The 18,996-nt window shown below is 40.6% G+C and overlaps 1 pseudogene; it reads left to right on the forward strand.

Moving 5' to 3' along the window:
• Positions 1–311: 311 nt before the first annotated feature.
• LOC148184647 (uncharacterized) lies at positions 312–1,807 on the forward strand (annotated as a pseudogene).
• The last annotated feature ends 17,189 nt before the right edge of the window (positions 1,808–18,996 follow it).

An 18,996-nucleotide genomic window follows, 5' to 3' on the forward strand; every position in this document is an offset into this window, starting at 1 on the left:
AAAGTCTTCATTGGAGATTCCTTTACAATAAAAAAAAATTAAACCTTATGGCCCCTTCTACAGACGTGCTGCTGGCTATTTGCACAATTAATACAAGAACATGAAATGGGATTCAGGAGAAAAGAATAGCACAAAAAGTGCTTGGATGTAACAGCAAGAGCTGTACCACTGGGAAGAAAGTGTGACAGGCCAGGAGCTCTATCAATGGCACCTCTGCTGCCCCAGGGAGTCCCACAGAGGCCAAGCCAGCAGCTGCTGCTGCCCCAGCTGCACCTGCTGAGGAGGAGCCCCCTGAGCCTCTGGCTCCTGAGATGGAAAAGGCACCAGATTCTCCTGCCCTCAGTGAGGAGGTGCCATTGGCTGGGACAGAGAGCCCAGTCCCCTGCACCACACAGCCCCCCAGGCTGCAGCCAGGCTCTGCCGGATTATTAACATGGAACATTAACATGAGCAAGGCTGTGATGGAAATCCAGGCACCTGGCCACCAGCCAGCAGAACAGAGGGACCTGGAGCAGAGCACAGCTGCACAACTAGAAGCAGCAGTTCCAGCATGAAGGGAAGAGACACAAGTCTCTATCCTGCACAGCTCCTGATACCCCCACAGCCCCTCCCCAAGCCCCCTGGGAGCACACACCCTCAGTGAGCAGCAGGAGGAGGCAGAAAGGGGTCAGTACTGCCACAGGAAGACAGCGAGAAGGGGGCTTGGCTAGCGAGCTTCAGCTTCCCCAGTAGGATGAGGAGGAAGACTGAAAGCTATCTAAAGGAGTAAGGAACAAATACCAAGTGACACAAGAAGTACCAAGGGGAAGCTTGCACTGAGTCAGAGTTGACCCCAGGAGATACAGTCGTCACTTTCCAAGGGGGAAGCCTACACAGAGCAAAAGCTGACCCCGGGAGAAGCTGGCAGCTACCAGAATGTAGCCCAAGGGGAAACCTTCAGTGCACCTGAGCTGACACTAGGGAATGATGGTAGAACCAGGAAGTGTTTAAGGGGAAGTCTGCAGTGAGCCAGAGCTGAACTTGGAGATGCTGGTAGCTACCAAGAAGTTTCCCAAGGGGAAGACTGTAGTGAGCCAGAGCTGACCCCAGGGAATGACAGCAGGTACCCACAAGGGTCCCAATGGGAAGCCTGAAGTGAACCAGAGGTGACCACAGGAGATGCTGATAGCTACTGGGAAGTATCCTGGGGAAGCCTACACTGAGCAGGAGCTGATGCCTGGAGAAGCTGGTACCTACCAGCAGATATCCGAAGGGGAGGACTGCAGTGAGACAGAGCTGTCCTAAGGAGATGCCGGTAGCTTCCAAGAACAGCCCAACTGGGACAAATACATCGAGCAAGAGCTGTCCCAAGCAGATATCAATAGCTACCAGGAATTTTCTGACTGGGGAGAATCTATTTAGCAATGACACTCCCTAGAAGCTGGTAGCTACCATGAACTCTCTGGCTGGGATGAATGCAACAAGACAGAGGTGTCCCACAGAGGACAGGCAGGGAGCTACCAAGAACTGTCTGATTGGGAAGAATCCATTGGCCAAGAGCTTTTGGAAGAGGAAGGCTCCATTGGCCAGAATGTGCAGAAAGGGAATGGTAATTGACTGTCCGTGCTGTCCAGCTGGGAAGATGTCAGTGACAAAGAGCTCATGCTGGGACAAATGTGAACATGTGAGGCTCCAGAGTATTGGGGTCAAGCCCTTGCTGCGGGAGGAGGATGAGTGGGATGAAGTCAGTGTCCTCAAGCTGTGCAAGGAAGACGGAGAGCAAAGACTGGGAGGTTTTGCAGGAGATGGGCTCCCAAGTTTGCTGTGAGTACCTCAGTCCCTCTGTCAATATCACAAAGATGACAAAGATGTTAAACAGTGCCAGTCCCAACAGTGGCCCCTGAGGATGCCTCTTTATCACTGCTGTCCAATTGGACATCAAAACACTGACCACAAACCTTTCCGTGTGACCATCTAGCCAATTCCTTATCCACCAAGTGGTCCATCCATCAAATCCATCTCTCCAGTTTACAGAAAAGGATGTCATGCAGACACTGTCAAACGCTTTGCACATGTACAGGCAGATGACATCAATTACTCCTCCCTCATCCACTAACACTGTTATCCCTTTGTTCTCTCAGTCCCTGACTTTTCCTTTTGTCACTTGGGTGGTGTAGCTGTAGCACTCGCCAGTGAACAGAGACAAAATAGACATTGAGTATATCAGCCTTCTTCTTAGCCTAGGCAATCAGTTCTCCCATTTCCTTACAGAGCAGTCTGACATTTTCCCTAGTCTCCCTTTTATCTCCAACATACTCCTTCGTGATGCATTTTTACTTAGAGCCCGTTAAAAGGCAGAAGGTGGGAAACTGATCTAGAGGCACTAAACATATCAGAAGACCCAGCTCTCACACTGGGTCATCTTACCAAGCATACGATGATGCTCAGAGACTGCCACACCAGTACCATTACACCTCTAGAAGTTCTTCCAGGAATATCTAATTAAACCAGAGTTTTCTGGGGCAAGCCTGTGCATGTGGCACAGACCTTGCACTATCTCACTACTGCCCCCCAGCCCTCTGACTGCACAAGCCCCTCCTGAAGCAACAGCTATGTACCCAAAGGAGCAGCCACCCACCACAGTAACTTGTCCTGGAGTAAGAAAATCTAATGAGGCACTTGCTACCCACTCTCCTCAAGGAACAGGTAGCAAATGACAGCTTAGAAACTTTTTCAGAGGAAACAGCTTTTAAAAAAAGAGGGTTTAACTGCTTGGAGAAGTATCATAGTATTTCTAAAGAATGTGAAAGAAAAATAAAACTATTCCATGGGGATTTTTCTTCATTATCACCCCACCCAGAGAAGTGAGCACACAATGAGTAAAGGTCTGCACATATTGATTTTACAGCTGGGGATGTGTGCAGCTAACAGCTTTTAAAGAATCTCAATTTTCAGTTACTTCAACAAAATTACCAGCAAACAAAGTGAAAGTTACTGTAGGAAATTGCAGACTAAAAATGATCATTTAGGTTGTGAAACGTTTCCTTTCATTGAAAGTAGAGGGCTTTCAAAAGCAGGAGTTACTGTGGGCGTTTGGCAGCATTGTCTTCACCAGACATTTCCCAAGCCACAGCCTGTCCCTCTTTCAGAACCATGATTTTTACACAGTTTTGTGGAGACTTAGGGCCGAGGAGCGCCTGCTCGGGGCCTCCTGACTTGGATGGCCGGGCTTTGAGGAACCGAGCTGTGCCAAGCCGAAGCAGCCACGGCTCCCAGCCCGGGATGTTGCCGGGCGGGTCAGGGAGAGCAGAGCCCCGGGACGGTGAAGGCCGGGCAGAGCGCCCTGGGGTGCGGCTGCCTGGGAACCAGGGCAGGAAGGGCCGGGCTCTGCTGGCTCCGGTGCCCGGCAGCGGCCCCGCCATGGAGGCGGGCGAGTAGCGGGGGAGGAAGGAGACCGAGTACTACCGAGGGCACCGAGTGTCCGGACGGAGAAAGCGCTGAAGGCCGCGTTCCCCCTGCGCCACGGGGGTCTCTATTGGGAGTTGCCTGCGCGGGCGGCGGAAGCAGCCGGAGGGGCCGGAGCGGCATCTCCTGGCCCCGGCGAGGGCCGGCGGAGGCGCCGTGAGTGTGCCCGCCGTGCCCGAGCCCCCTCCCAGGCCTTGTCCTCGGGTCAAGGGGGTGCAGCGTCCTGTGCGGTGACAATTCAGTGACTCCCATCTGGCCCGGGCAAGGATGCGATTTTTCTGGCAAGTTCGTGTCCGCAGCAGCCGGGCTTCTTGTCTGGACCTGAAAAACCAAAGCGGCCCACAGTGGGCGTCCCTAACAAAAGTGCTCAGCAGTGATGACTCTGGGGCCAGCAGGGACAAGAGACTGCGTGCTGTTCGCACTGCAGCTGCTCATGCAAGGCCGTGGAAGTGCTCATGGACCTCACTGGAAGGGCCGAGAATCAGAACAATTTTATCTCTTCCCACTTGACAAAATATTGTTGACAGTAGTCCTAATGAAACCTCAGTTAGTGTCAGTACTGGAATTGCCAATACTACAATAGTAAGCTGCTTATGACAAAAAATATTTCTAGTGTGTTCTTTGATGGGAGAGTGGCTGTGGAATTGAAGTATTTAATTCCATCTTATACTGTTTCCCATCTCCAAGTGTTTTGCCATCACTAGTGGAAGGGACTAGAGCTGGTAACACCTTTCCTTGCTGGTTGGCATGTTCCTTTTCTTTGTAGCTCTTAGTGTTTCCTATTTTTCCCATTTGGTAAGTCGTGGTTTGGTGACTCTCTGATCCCAGACAAAATAATCACACTAGGAAGGAGGTATGTAGTAAACCTCAGGTAGCAACTTAATCCCTTTTCTAAACCAACATTGGTGTCTATTAACTACAAACACGAGACCCAAAGATCCTGGATTTTGATAGTTCATCAGGCCCATTGCAGACCACACTGAAAGAAGAAAGAGAACTCTGCCTACCCAGAAGGCTTGGTTTCCAACTTTCTCACAGGGCTCAAAGCTTGCTGGAACATATAAATCATAGAATACGCTGAGTTGGAAGGGACCCATAATGGATTTGTTCAGTGGTGAATTTGATTGAAGTGCATTTCATGGAATAAAAACCTCTTTGTCTGGAAATTGACTTTTAATGAAATTCTTTCTCGCTCATTTAAGGCTAACTACTTGTCTAAATGTTCAAAAGCTCCAGTAAATATGCAAATTAGTTGGAAGAAAAGTTCTTGATAGAGCTGGTCAGCCAATATTAGAAGTGGAAATATACTGTACAGTTAAAAAAATATGAGAAGGTATGAGCTGTTTTTTTCTGTTTTATTTATTTTACCAGGAAAATATCAGGGAGAGGTACTGTTCTTCTCTACATCCCAAGAAACGTTTTATTTTCCATGTTCATGATGAGAAATAAATCCCTGTGACTCAACATTTGAGTATTGTAAATTGGACAAAAAAAGGTGTCATGAAAAGTTAGTGGCAGCAACTATGAAAGCTTTATTTTCCATTAATTAGACAATATTTTATGAGTGGGATCTGATATAATACCTTTGTATGTATATTTTTTTTCTCTTTTAATGATCACATAGGTTTTTCTTACACCCCATAATTACACCTCATAATTTATCTTTTTCTTTAATTTTCAGGTCCTTATGTCTCTCTTTGTGTAACACTCTTGCAGGAAAATTCAGTACAGGTGAAAGTACAGGTGAAGGCACTTCTTTTACACTGAGCTGATAGGTTGTTGTGGGTGATACTAAAGTCAAACGTAATCCATGTAGCACCTGCAATGCAAAATTGATGGCTCATCTCTTCCCCAGCCTGAAATATTCAAGTTAGGCCTTTGCAGCTCTAGCTTTGGTGGAGTAATAATTTCTAATTTCCCTAAGTTAAACTCTGGTTCACTTCATTCTTGAATTACATGTAACTTCATAGATATTCACTGGATGTAAAGCTAATACTGTTAATACAGGCAGCTCTGTGAACTTTGTAAATTATGTCTTCCTAAAGGGAATTTTCTTAATATCATTTATTCTTCATCTGTACAGAAAAATAGTTTTAAATTATCTAAGACAAAAGTATCTGATCATGAGAGATGTCCTTAAGCATGAATGCTGATAGATCATGGTACAATGGGCTACCAAAAGCTACAATAAAAGGTGTCCTAATGACTGTATGGTCCTTAAAATAGCTCCATTCTATTCTAACAGCAGAGTATGTATCTATAAAGCAGATCTGTCAGAGAGTTTTTGCCTATATAGTATAATTTAGGTTAAAAAAATTGAATATCTGCAATTACCAAAGTATAAGAGGCTACAAAGAAGGTTCTGAATGAGAAAAGAGGACCAAATAGATGTGGAGATATGTACTTGTAGTGTTGGTAAGAACATAATTCTTAGTCTTTCAAATGACGTTTCCAAGTTAGAAATTAATATTTTAAAACTTTCTACATTGTTTTGCTATTTGCAGGTTTTTTCCAGAGGATTTGTTCTGCTGTAATGGCTACTCATTCTCAGAAAACTGAAAAAGCTTTACCTGAAAAAACTGAAACTGATGAGAAAGAAAGAAATTACTGTGTTCATACTGCTGTGGAATGGGTCAATGAATCAGTGAACACAATGTTAAGAGACTTGCAGCCTACTGACCAGTGTCAAGCTGATGAGATGCTTGGGTAGGTCTTGAATATTATGCAAATTATTACACTTGAAATATACACCAATTATTTATATTTTTAATGGAAAGCATATAGAATATTCAGTGTTTTCTATTATTAGCTTTTATATTTTTAGGATGTAATGTCTGTCTCAGATCCATTCTGCTACGTTGCCTGCTGTTTATAATTATGTTAAAAGCATGCTGTTTTGGGCTGCCACACTGACCACAGACTGTAGAAAACAGATCTAATTGCTTTCCACTTGGACTAGATTTGGGAGAACATTTGATTCCTTAAGTGTTAGCTTTCATATTTTTCAGATTCTGTGCTGCCTAGGTGTGTAGTTTTGAGTTTCATATTAAGTATTAGTGAGCTCTCTTCACACAGTAGGTAGATCAAACAATTCTTTTTCTAGCTTGATACCAAGGACAATCGCTAGAAGTTTCAGACCCAAAAGCATAAACAGAGGTGGACTGAAGAGAGAAAACAAGAAGGATGGGACTTCATAATCAGAAGCTGTAATTGGATAATGAATCCCAATATGCAGATGGACCAAAACTTATAAAAATGTGAGAGCTTGTGACCAGTCATTGATTTTGTGACCATATTTAGGTCCATCTTGGGTGAATCCCTTTCCAGGCCCTTGTACTGCCCAAGGTGTGTCCTTTAAGGCCTATCAATAAATACTACTTTATTCTTAATTCTAGGTCAGCCTTCTCAGGACATCACCTTGATAAAGGGAATAAGGACTCAATTGGAAAGTGAGTCTAAATAAGATTTTAACACGTTGTTTATATATTTTACATACTCAGTTTACCTGAATTGGCTGTCTATGACCCTTGAGTGAAGTTTCCACTTCAGGCATGTAACTGGAATTCAGACACTTCTGAGTCTGCAGTCACACAATAACCAGAACTGACCTACTGGCTTAGCAACCAAAGCCAGGCTGTGGGATGTCGTGGAGTTAAGACAAGATCTGTTACTACCCATGCAAAACAAATACATCCTTCGTGCTCAGATTGTCTGCTCAGAGCTGACTTTCAAACCAGAGTGGTTTGCAAAGCATGAGCTAAGATTTGTGATACTTGCTGGTGGTTCTTTTCGTTTAATCAATGCTGCAGATGACTACCAAAAAATAATTATATAAGCTTATGGACTTCTCCATCTTCACACAGTGAATCTATGTCAGAAGCTCAAATACATGCACTTAATCTACCTCCTAGCATGTTCTTTAGCCTGTATGACGTGTGTCTACTTGTCACACCAAAGATTATTTTGAACCAATAATTTCTATGCCTCTTCCCTCAGTGAATACGTTGCAAAAAAAGTAGAAGAAAAAAAGGAATTTCAAAAGCAAGAAGGAGGAGAAGAAGAAGAAGCAAAAGCCACTCTGGCCCCTACATCAAACACTCAACTCCCAACACCTAAGAAAGAAAGAGGAAAGCCAGGTTTTACTTTATTTGATTTTAATATTTTCTGCAATAAAGATACTTATAAAGGTCCTAAAAGACACCCTGTCTCATGTTCTAAGGGTTGGGTTACTCTCTCCTAACTTTTCTGACTAGAGCAGTTTCTGCAGCAAAATAAGGGAGGAGAAAACACAGTTTCCTCATTATTCACATGCACTGGTTGAACAGTTTCTGCCCTTGTTTTACAGTTGGTTTACACATGAGGTTATTACTCTACAGCAGGAGGAATAAGAATGGAGGATGATGCAAATGAAGAATAAAAATGGAAACAATGAGGAAAGAAAAAGGAAATCACAGAATGAGCAGAAAATGGAAATAGAATTAAGACGTAAGTTTAAAACAGTTGAAAGAGGGATGAAGGAAAGTTTCCTTCTAACACTGAGAAAAAGAGGAAATATAGTGACAAGCAAAAGAGAAAGAAAGAAGGGGATGAGATGGGAACAGTGGGTAGTATAGCGTAAAAGGGTGTATTCAAACATACAGCTAGAGGAAAAAATGGTGTGAGAATAGGAAAAAAGGTAAGAATACAAGGCCCAAAAAAAATCAACCCAAAAGAAAAGAACACAAAAGAACACAATATATTATTTTTATCTATTCATTAAACTCAGACAAAAAAGGGTTGCTATAATTTATTGGAAGGGCAGAAAGTTTTGGTAAATTATTATTATTTATCAGTTTAGTTACAACGGTCATATACTGTCAGTAGAAAATTCCAATTCATATGCTGGATGTGTGCAGAGTAAATTCACCTTTGACCTGAAATGTAACTTCTGCAGTTGTGAAGTTCATCCAGGTATCATCATGGTGTATATTACACTTTCAGTCAAGCTTCTGCTGATATATGTATTACTTCTTTTTCACTGAGACATTACATATAGTACTTGTTTTTATGAATTGTGACTTGACTGTAATATTATTGTTAGACTCAGTGCCTGACTTTTTGAAGACAGTATAAAACAGTTGTCAAATACAGTGGTTCTTGTGAATCAGACCACTTATTGCAGCTTCATCAGGTATTCCCTGTAAGTGTTCCTGTAAGCACTGTGGACAGCAAACGGGATAGTGGGAACTTCTTGCGTTTAAGCTGTTCAAAATGTATCTGAAAGGGAAATAAATTCCTATGAAATTATTATAAGACTGTGGATGTGTAATATTTAAAAGACCTGTTTTCTCATTGAAAGTGCCAACTGAAATAGGCCTAAATTTTTTTCACATTCATTATTATAGGAAATCAAGTATGTGTACTCCCATTCAATATAAATCAACTGACAAAATTAAGTTTTTGAAAAATAAATTGTTATTTTTTAATACATTGAGCACACACTGAAATGGCAATACTGTATTTACTCCCATAACTGTGATACACAAGCATATGTTCAGAACCAAGAAAATAGTCTCTGTCTCTTAGGAAAGATAGTGTCAATGGAAGAGAAGCCCACCTGCAGAACCTGTTGAATCAGTGCTGTGTGGCAGCTTGCCTATTGGGAGAACATCACTTACTATAGCAAAGGCTGGGGTCACCGTTAGCCATATCCCATTGTACATATATATTGCACTGCTGAAACATGAGCAGGGACATGTGACTTATGTAATTTGTTTTTTTTTATCCCAGTTATCATAATTATTGCAGAATTCTGAAGCCAGTTGTGACAGTGTTATTAAATACATCCCTCACCCCATTGCCTTTAGCAGTCTGAACCCTGTGCCATACTTAAAATATGTCAGAAATTATTCTGATTCTTTATTTTCACCTGGCATTCCCAATTACTGGAGTTGCCTAAAGAAACCTCTCCCAGTCGTTACTCTGTTGAGCTGTGAAAAAATGTCACCTGCAAAACTGAAATTAGTGAAAGAAGTTATGCTTATTCCACGAGTTATCACTATAACAGGTACTGTTTAATTTTTGCTTTTTATTAATTTATTCTATAGACATCATCCTAACTGTACATGTACATAAGCATATAGGTCTTTTCAATATAGTTCTTACAAACTATATTTTTCATGTTTTGTTATCTTGTAAAGCCAAACTTTTAACAAATGCTAGTGCAGAATTCTAGCATCCATAACATTAAATTAATTAAAAAGATGATTTAAAAGAAGAACCATGAAGATTTAAGTTAAAACATATGTTAATTTAGAGGAATTGTGTTGAGGATGGTGTTAAGCAATTGTGTTACACAAAAATAGATTTGCATTAGTAGATGATAAATATTAATTGTTGGTTGATATACCATACTAAACAACAAAACATTCAGCAAATTCCCAGGAAATCTTAAAATATTTGGAAATAGGTTGCTTTCAAATGAAATTGTGACACTAGAAGGGAATACAGAGAGCAAGATTGTGTGAGACAGATGGGATCAACCCTCTCTTTTTTTGTTTAGCCATGTGTTGCATTAAAGAATGCATCTGCACAATATGCCTACATTAGGGCTGTGATTTCAAGTTTTTGTGCGGTGACCTGAACAAATAGCTGATCCCAATTCTCTTTCTTTTTGTTTTTCCTTTAACTTTTCCAAATTATCCCCCAGAGCTGTTAATAAAGTCACCTATTAACAATATAAAAATTTTGAAAGTTAACAAAGTTCTTTAAATGTGTTTAAGCAAGACATTTATCCTTGTAATTTAATCATGTGCTTGCATTCCTATAAAATTATAAAAGTCTATTATCTGTGAAGGAGTTATGATGACTAGATAAAACAGATTTTTAAAACTCATTTTCTTTTCACTATGATGATTCTTTTTTTTTTTTTCTCTATAGTATTTCTACTATTCTTCCCCTTCCTTTCTTTTTTTTTTCTGTTCACTCTTGGATACAATAATTGTAATACAGTAGCTCATGCTCTCAAAACCTACATGGTGTCCTTGTAATGAATCAGGAGATTAGGAAAGTGGTTGCAGCAACTTTTTTTGAACCTAAAATAATCTATCTCCTGGAGGACTGTTCAGTCATATGTTGGCAATGCATAGAAATGAATAGAAATATCATTTTATTAATACCTGGAAAATAAATCAGAGACAGGGATTAGACCAGTATTTGCAGTGCCTGTGATTAGGATTGGCTTTTTTCCCAGTCAAAGAAATCAAATGCCTTCAATATTATCAAGAACTAATACTGTGTTGAAAAGGCAATAGATTTTGTTAACTTATCAAAGTGGATCTGCACATTCAGATCTAAATGAAAGATACTTCATTTATAATCATCTCCTCTTTTCTATAACTGCATTTCCATTAGTTTAGCTCTTTCTTATCACATAACTGAAAATGAGTTTGCTCATGTTTTTATCATTATTTGCAAGCAATTCAGTGAGAAAAGAATGCCTAAATTCTCTTTTCAATTTCAGGTTCCTTGGTCCTTGAAAAAGGCTTTTCCATGGTGTGGCAGCTGAAATAGATCAACTAATCCCAGTGATGGAAGAGCATTCGTGTAGCTCTCATATGAGTTAGTGAACTGTGGTAAAGAATGGTAGGAAACATACCCTGAGCTGGTATCCTGGTAAGAACTACTGACGTTTCATCTCTACAGTTCCATGCTATTCAGTGGCCATCATTAACAGAAGGTTTTGTTTTGGGGCACAACTGAGTGTCCACCATGGAAAATAAATAAATTAATAAAGTACTAGGGTGAAAGAGCAAGTGTGTATTTCTGTTACTAAAAGATTAAGTCTGTCTCCCATGAAGCCAGAGAGTTTTCCTTGCAAAATCATTAATATGTTTCTGGAATAAGTCTACACTGCCCTTCTGTGCCAGACCCCTTCCTGCACTGTAACTGGCAGTGACAGGGACATTACCTAGAGCAGCTTTAAACTAGTTTTTCGTTTGAAGAAGCTTCTCTTAGTTTGTACTGCCTCAAAAAATGAGCTGAAATGTAAGAGACCCTGCAACATACTGTCCAAAGATTACTGGCTAGCAATTAGCTAATTGTCTGGCAGACATATTTTTTAGGCAGACATATATAGAAGAACAACCAATTTGTTCTGCAAATAGTAAAAAACTTGTAGTGATAGGGAGCAGCTGCCAATGAACCAGCATCTGGAGCTTTCAGCAAAGGCACACAAGGCTTTTGTCCAATTCATTGTATGAGCCTGCTTCTGCAAAAGATAGTCTCAGAAGTACTTTCTCTGCCTATGTCATGGAAGCTGTTGCAGAAAATACCTGGATGTTCCCTGGAGCATAGATCTTGGAGGATTTGGGCTGACTGGTTTTCATTGACCATGTACTGAGAGATTACAGTATCCACCATGTTCTGCTAGAATCAACATATTTACTAATTTTTAGAAAATTAAGGTATCAGATGGTTTGTGCACAATGTGCAGGTTTCCTCCCTTCCCAGTTTCTTCCAGGGGATGAACACTCCAGAGAGTGCTGCATGTGTCAGGCAGCATCACCTAGAAATAAGCAACCTTCCTCCTTGCTGGGAAGCTAGATCTTTTTCACAGAAAACAATATAAAGTAAATTGAAAACAAATCAAGCTGATACAGCAGCTGCCAGAAGCCCCACAGGTTCTACCCGGTTTTATCACAGCGTCATTATCTCCTAGTGCATCTGTCTTCCTTGAAGCTATGAAAGCTTCTGCATGACCAAAAGGCATATGTGACAGCAGCCTACAGACACACTCACAGGTAGCTTCAGCTTCCCTTAACCCAGCCTCCTGCCTCCAAGATCACTGCTGCCTGTTCCATATCTTCAGGCTGACCAATCCCAAGTCACTGGTTGGTTTCATCTGCCTATCCCAGCCTTTCCTGTGTGTCCTCTCATGTCCCTGTGACTGTATGACAGCTTCTTGGCATCTCCCTATTCTTCACAGCTGGTCTGTCTTTTAACACCTACTTCACTCTAGGTAATGCTGACAAGCAAATTAATCATTCTTTCCTTCCTCTCCCATTCACTTTTGTCATTTACTCAAGCCAAGATAGTCACAAGCAGATTGCTGTCTGATTTTTTAGTGGGTAAGATTTAAGATCTACGATTCAGTACAATGTGTGGAAACTGCTCATGGTTCACACTGTGCTAGGATCATTGGCTTCCCTGACAGGTTTATTGGAACACATGCTTTATAAAAGCTAAACCAAAGGGTGGAAGGTAAGATGGGAGCATAACCTATGCATGTTAATCAGAAATCTAATTCGAGTATTACCAGTCTTAAACTCATTGTGAATCCCCAGAAAAGCTGGTAGATTGGAAGAGTACACTGCTGAAAAACATTTAGGTGTTGAAACTCACTGCACAGGTTTCAACTCCTTATCTACTTTCTACATTGGTGCTCGTTGTGATGCTTTTCTGATTTTTAAAATACCAAAAGGGGCATTCAGGGAATACTTCCACTCAGTGATGACCACTGGACTAAAGCACTGCTACTTTTGGTCCACCACATTGCTGTTGACACACAGAAAGAGCACCCCTTTGCCAAACAGACAATATTATTCTTTTTCCTGGGTTGACTCTTCATTTCTTCCTCCCAAGAAAAATCTTCTCATTGCTTATATTGACTAAAAAACATCAGTATAACAAAAGAGTTGGCTTTAGGCAAACAGCTAGAGGATTAATTACTTGAGAGAAACATATAATTGGACACCTTTTTGGTCAGTTCAGAGTACATGAATGCTTTGGAAATCCTGCAACAAAATAGATTCTTTTTCTGCAGAGCCAGAATATCTGCCAAAAACTAGTAAAAAGCAATGATTCTGCTTAAAAGTACTACATCAAAAACTTCTGGAAAAAAAAAAATTAGGTTTGAGGTTGATTATGAAATACTGTTCTGGGGAAATAAACTGGCAAAAAGTTTGAGAGGCCAGTTTTTAGGGATTAAGTAACTTCAAATCCCATTCAGCTGTGTCAACTAAAAGTTTAATCCTTCATGGATTGCTACCAAAATGTGAAATTCACACTCATGGAGAAAAAGCCTTAATTTGAAAAGCTACCACAGTATGTACTAATCAACCCTCTTCTTGAGAGTCATGACAGATATGCCAACAGCTGAATGAGCATGAAGTCTGGGAACAAGGAGACTGCTGACAGTTTTTGGAAATACAAGGTCCATCTGAGAAAAAATATTTATTATATATTCTAGATAACGAATATTGTATTTAGGGGAGAGGACTAAGGCCAATATATGCAAACTAGGGACTAGGCTTCTGACTTTCCCCCTTCTTTTTTACGTAATAACCACCTTTCTGCATATTATTCTTTTCCTTTTTAACAGCTGAATAGAATATTTTATAGATAGAGAATGACAAATGAAGCAACAAACTTTTTGTCATTTTATCAAGGATACTTTTCAAGTGAAAGCTGAGCTGTAGTTCATAGCAACATTTTTTTGTTCTAAGTAAGATTTCATTTATCATGCCAGTAAAGGGGGAGAAAAGGAAAATATTTTGTAAATTAATGTTTATATGATTTAATGTCACACTTGTCAGCTCAGTGCAGAAGATAGTAAGTCTAAGTTTATGAAATGTTCTTATGAAATAAACAGTAAGATGGGTAAAATTCAGGCTCTCAAAACTCACAGCATTACTTCCTGAATGGGAAATCACTGAGAGTCATAAAGTACACAAAAAGTAACCAATTTATTTATCAGCATTTACAGAAATGAATAACGGTTATGTAGCAGATATTTTTGAGTAGGATGTAATGAAAATATTTGCCTAATGTTACACTCAGACTTCAGAAATAGATAGCATGACATTATTGTTATTAGCACTAGTTTCATTCTGCTAATGCTTAAAACAAGAAGAGTGGGAACCTTCAAAAGTACTACAGGTACACATATTTACCGGACAAATTGATAAGCTGGTGAAAGAAAAGGAAATTAAATGGATGACACTTAAAATACATCATGCCCAGGTAAAGACTGCACCCTTCCAGTGCTGTTCAACATCTTTGTGAACAACATGGACAGTGGGATTGAGTGCACCCTTAGCAAGTTTGGCAATGTCAAGCTATGTGATGTAGTCAACATGCTGGAGGAAAAGGATGCAATCCAGAGGGACCTTGAGAGGATTGTGAGGTGGACCTTTGTAAACCTCATGAAGTTAAACAAGGGCAAGTGCAAGGTCCTGCACGTGGGTCATGGCAACCCCTGAAATCAATACAGACTTGGGGATGAACTGGTCAAGAACAGCCCTGCTGAAAAGGATCTGAGGGTGCTGGTGGACAAGATCCTGGACATGAGCTGGCAGGGTGCACTTGCAGCCCAGAAAGTCACCCAGATCCTGGGCTGCATCAAAAGCAGCATGGCCAGCAGGTCAAGGGAGGGGATCTTGCCCTCTACTCTGCTATTGTGGGATCCCACCAGTACTGTGTCCAGCTCTGAAGGCCCAACTTAAGAAAACTGTAAATCTCCTGTACTGAGTCCAGAGGAGAGCCACAAAGTTGACCAGCAGGCTGGAGCACCTATCCTACAAAGAAAGATTGAGAGTGTTAGAGTTACTCAATCTGGAGAAGATAAGACTGGAGAAAATTTTTAGCAGTTTTCCAGTATTGAGGGAGTTCTACAAGAGAGCAGAGGGCATGTAGTGACAGGACAAGGAGGGAATAGCCTTAAACTGAAGGAAGGTAGGTTTAGATTAGTTAATTAGGAGAAATTCTGCCTGATGAGGGAGGTGAGGCACTGGAACAGCCTGTTCAGAGAGGTTGTGTACTCCCCATACATTGAGGTGTTCAAGACCAGGTTGGACAGAGTTTTGAGCAACCTGGTCTACTGAGAGATTCCCTGCCTTTGGCAGGGGTTGGAACTAGATGTTCTTCAAGGTTCCTCTCAACCCATTCTACAATTCTGTGTAATTATTGTGTCTGTGTTCAACACAGTGGACTAATGTAATGTTTCAGCAGTGACCTTCATTGTAACACATCTAAAAATACCCAAGACTGGATGTGTGGCTAGAAGAGTGAAGGTATACAAGCACTTAATCTGGTTAGATTTACTGCTGATCATCATTTTTACCAGGGCAACCCACTTAGCATTGATTTTTACCAGTACTTCACGTCTTTGTGTGTGTGTGTGTGTGTGTGTGTGTGTGTATTGCTTGCATGTTGAGTGTTTGGATTCATCATGGGCCATAATCCTGTTCTGATGAACTCTGCCCAGAGATGGAGCTTGTGACTGTCAGGTGTACATATAAAGTCTTAAGTGGAGGTGTAGTGCATCCATCAGCAGTTTCCAATCTGTGCATAAGACAAGCTATAGATGATGTTTAGGGAGTGTAAGGTCTACTCAGCCTAACCACACAGCCCCAGGAGGGACCGGAGCACCAGCACATTGATGCCTTCATATCTTGCATGCCTGAGAGCCCTGAGTATAAGTTGTCCTCTTGTCAGACTGCTCAGCTGTATCCGTGATGGGACATGTACTATGGTTACCAATTCTCCCAAGGCTGTATTTTTGCAGCAAGGTCAGGCTGGCTCAGTCTGCACAAAAGGTACATTCATGCACTGGGAGCCTGATGCTTCTCAATCTTTTGCGGGGCCACAATGAGAATTTTTCCAGACATGATCTGCCCTTGAAATTCCCTTTATCAGGTCCCACTAAAGTAATAGTGTCCTATTTCAGTAAGGCTTTTAAAACAAATATAGGAGCTTTTAAATCAATACAGGATGCTGGGTTTTACTTTTGAAATTAAATAATAGTGTTTTAAGGTCCTTTTGCCTACTTTCTCAGATACATTCCTCTCTCCATGTCATACTTCTAACAAAGTACTCATCCAGATCGCAGTAAGGGTCCTACTACAAAGACCTACCATTCTTTTTTTAAAAAATCACTAAAAAGAGAAGTTTCCTTTTTACTAAAACTCCACCTGTGTGGTAAGTTTTTGAGACCAGACTCAACATTATTTTATTTTTTCTTCCTGGAAGGCATACCAGTGCTATAAGAATGTCTTGCATTTTTAGACATTTTCAAACTTTCAGGTCTCAGTGAATTTCCTACCTATATCCCACATTCATATCAGCACAAGACTCTGGTGCTTGCTACATCCTACAGCACATCACAGACAGTAAACTGTAGACAGCTTCAGAAATTTTCCTTCCTAAACACCATAAACATCTTGGAGATAAAGTTTGTTCTGCATAGCCTGTGAAGTCTCATGTATTACCTCTTAAGACTTAAAGGCTGGTCTCAGATTCTTTCCCCATTCATAAAATTATAATCCTAATGAGGACCATTATTTTTTCAAATTAATGTTCTGTCTTGAATTCACACTGTGGTGAAAGTAAGTTTGTCCTGCTATTTGCACCATAGAGTTTCTCCAGAAAGAGCACTAACTTTGCCACTGGAATAGGGAAGGAGAGGAAAAGCCAAGTGTTAGTTATTGTCATAGCCGGGGGGTGGTAAAAAAGGACTGTGAATATCGTATTCCTCCTTTTTTCTTTTAAGGCATTTCTACCATAATATTACTGTTTAAAGATTAATTTCTAGCTTTGGGGGTTTTATTTCTCTTGTGGAGTTGAAAAGCTTATTGAATTTAAATAGGAAGAGAAAAAATAGCTCTCTTAAGTGCTACAGCACAAACTGCAGCATATGAAATTGTCCAGATGTTTCTCATGGTGTGAACGATCAGACTGCCTGACAGAATGGAAAGCCTCTGTGTGTGCATTACATTGCAGTACACAGTTAGAAATGCCTGCTGATGGGAAGCAAAAGAAGCTCCATCTCTGTCCAAAATCCCTGATGATGTATTGCTAGATTCTTCCTCTTTGTTCATGTCACCCTTCCTATAGAAAAGACTCACCTTCCAGGAAGATGTGCATATATATAGCACCAACTTGTTCTAGTTCCCCATAACCTAAGAAAATACAATGAGGTCCCTGAAGTTCCACTTGGACTCTAAGTCCAGAATGAAACCAAGTCAGGTTTTCAGGGTAATGTCTCCTATTTTGAGGAAACTTAGAGGCTTCTCCTCTGGTTTCTTTCTATTGTCTTCTTTCATTATTTCCTCATCCCATGACAGTGGAATTCCTTCTTCTGGGTAAGCACGCCACTGTGGCACCCTTATAAGAGCATGTGTAATGCCCAACTTGTCGGGCATGCTGAGCAGCTAATGAATTGCACAGCAAAGGCTGCAAGACTGACTGATTAAATTCTTATCCAGACATGAAAGGGAGCATTTTTCCAGGTTATCAGTGTATCATGGACTATGGTAGTCCTACAGCATTCTCTGAGATACTCAACCACTTCTGCTTTCAGCACTGGTCTTACAGAGGTTATGCCTTTCTGTCCTGGCAGAACACCATAATTTGCAGATTATGGGATTCTTCTGTTAATGAGTCTCCAAAAGCAAGAAGGATTTTCCACCTTCTTTTCTGCAGGAGTTCTGATGATTGAGTCCTTTCTGATGAGAAAGGACTGTGTAGAGAAAACAAAGTGGGCTCATTTGTGACTGTCCAGCAAACATTTTTCTTTTAAAGGATTGTATGAATATCCAGGCATTCAGGCTGTGCATAACTCTGGATGAGGGCATAGACATATACAGAGCAACACACTCTGAAGAAGGTGAATTACACATCTATGCTAGGTGGAGTGAGTTGCAAATAAAATGAACACCAGTCCTGGAAGACATGTCTAGACTACATTGGTATGAATAATTATAGCCAGATGAAACACACTTAATTTTTACATTAACTTTGTTACATTAACATGATTAATATTTAATATCTTAATTGATTCATCAGAAGACTGATAGTGATCAAGTTTTGTGGGATTTTGTCAAGTTCATTTTCCTGGTGAGTCAAATGCCATTATCCATTTCCACTTCCGACCGATCCCATAAGGCAACACATTCTCTGAAGGGTACAGAAGCCCACAGCAGTCCTATGGGAGTATCAGCACTCAGCACTATCAGGTATGTGATTTATTCTGGTTCTCTGTATTTATGGATTGTGACAATTTTGTATCTTTTCAAATCTATTTGTCACATAGCAAAAAAGTGTGAAACAGATGCATTGCAAAATGAGTATTTTCCCATTGATTACATCCCCTACAGTATTTTCTGCTAATTATTTGCTGCATTTTTGAAAACACAAGAGAATGTTGAAGTCACAGACGATATTTTTTCTTATTCTTTATGAGTACTGCATGCAGCCACTAATCCAACAGGATTACAGGAAAGACAGGTACAAAAAAGAAAAGTTTTAATCTATCTGACATGTCTGAAGGGTGTACTCAAGGACTATACCTCCTGTATATATTCTTAATTCAGTGAGAAGGGAAGCTGCTTTTCCATTGAAATGTTCTCTTGTTTCTGCCATTGTGCAAACTCTGGGAAAACACTGAAATGTTCTGATGTGCCACAGCTTCATTCTTTCAGTATCTGATATTAGATTGTGTCAGAAAATATCTCTATTTTCATCTGACAGACTGATGGAATAAGCACTTTTGTTTTCTGCCTTTCAGTCAAATTA

This window comes from Pseudopodoces humilis, chromosome 3 (assembly GCF_049639895.1).
Source record: "Pseudopodoces humilis isolate 2021_Gansu_Grassland_sample_001 chromosome 3, ASM4963989v1, whole genome shotgun sequence".
In the NCBI taxonomy this organism is placed as follows: domain Eukaryota; kingdom Metazoa; phylum Chordata; class Aves; order Passeriformes; family Paridae; genus Pseudopodoces; species Pseudopodoces humilis.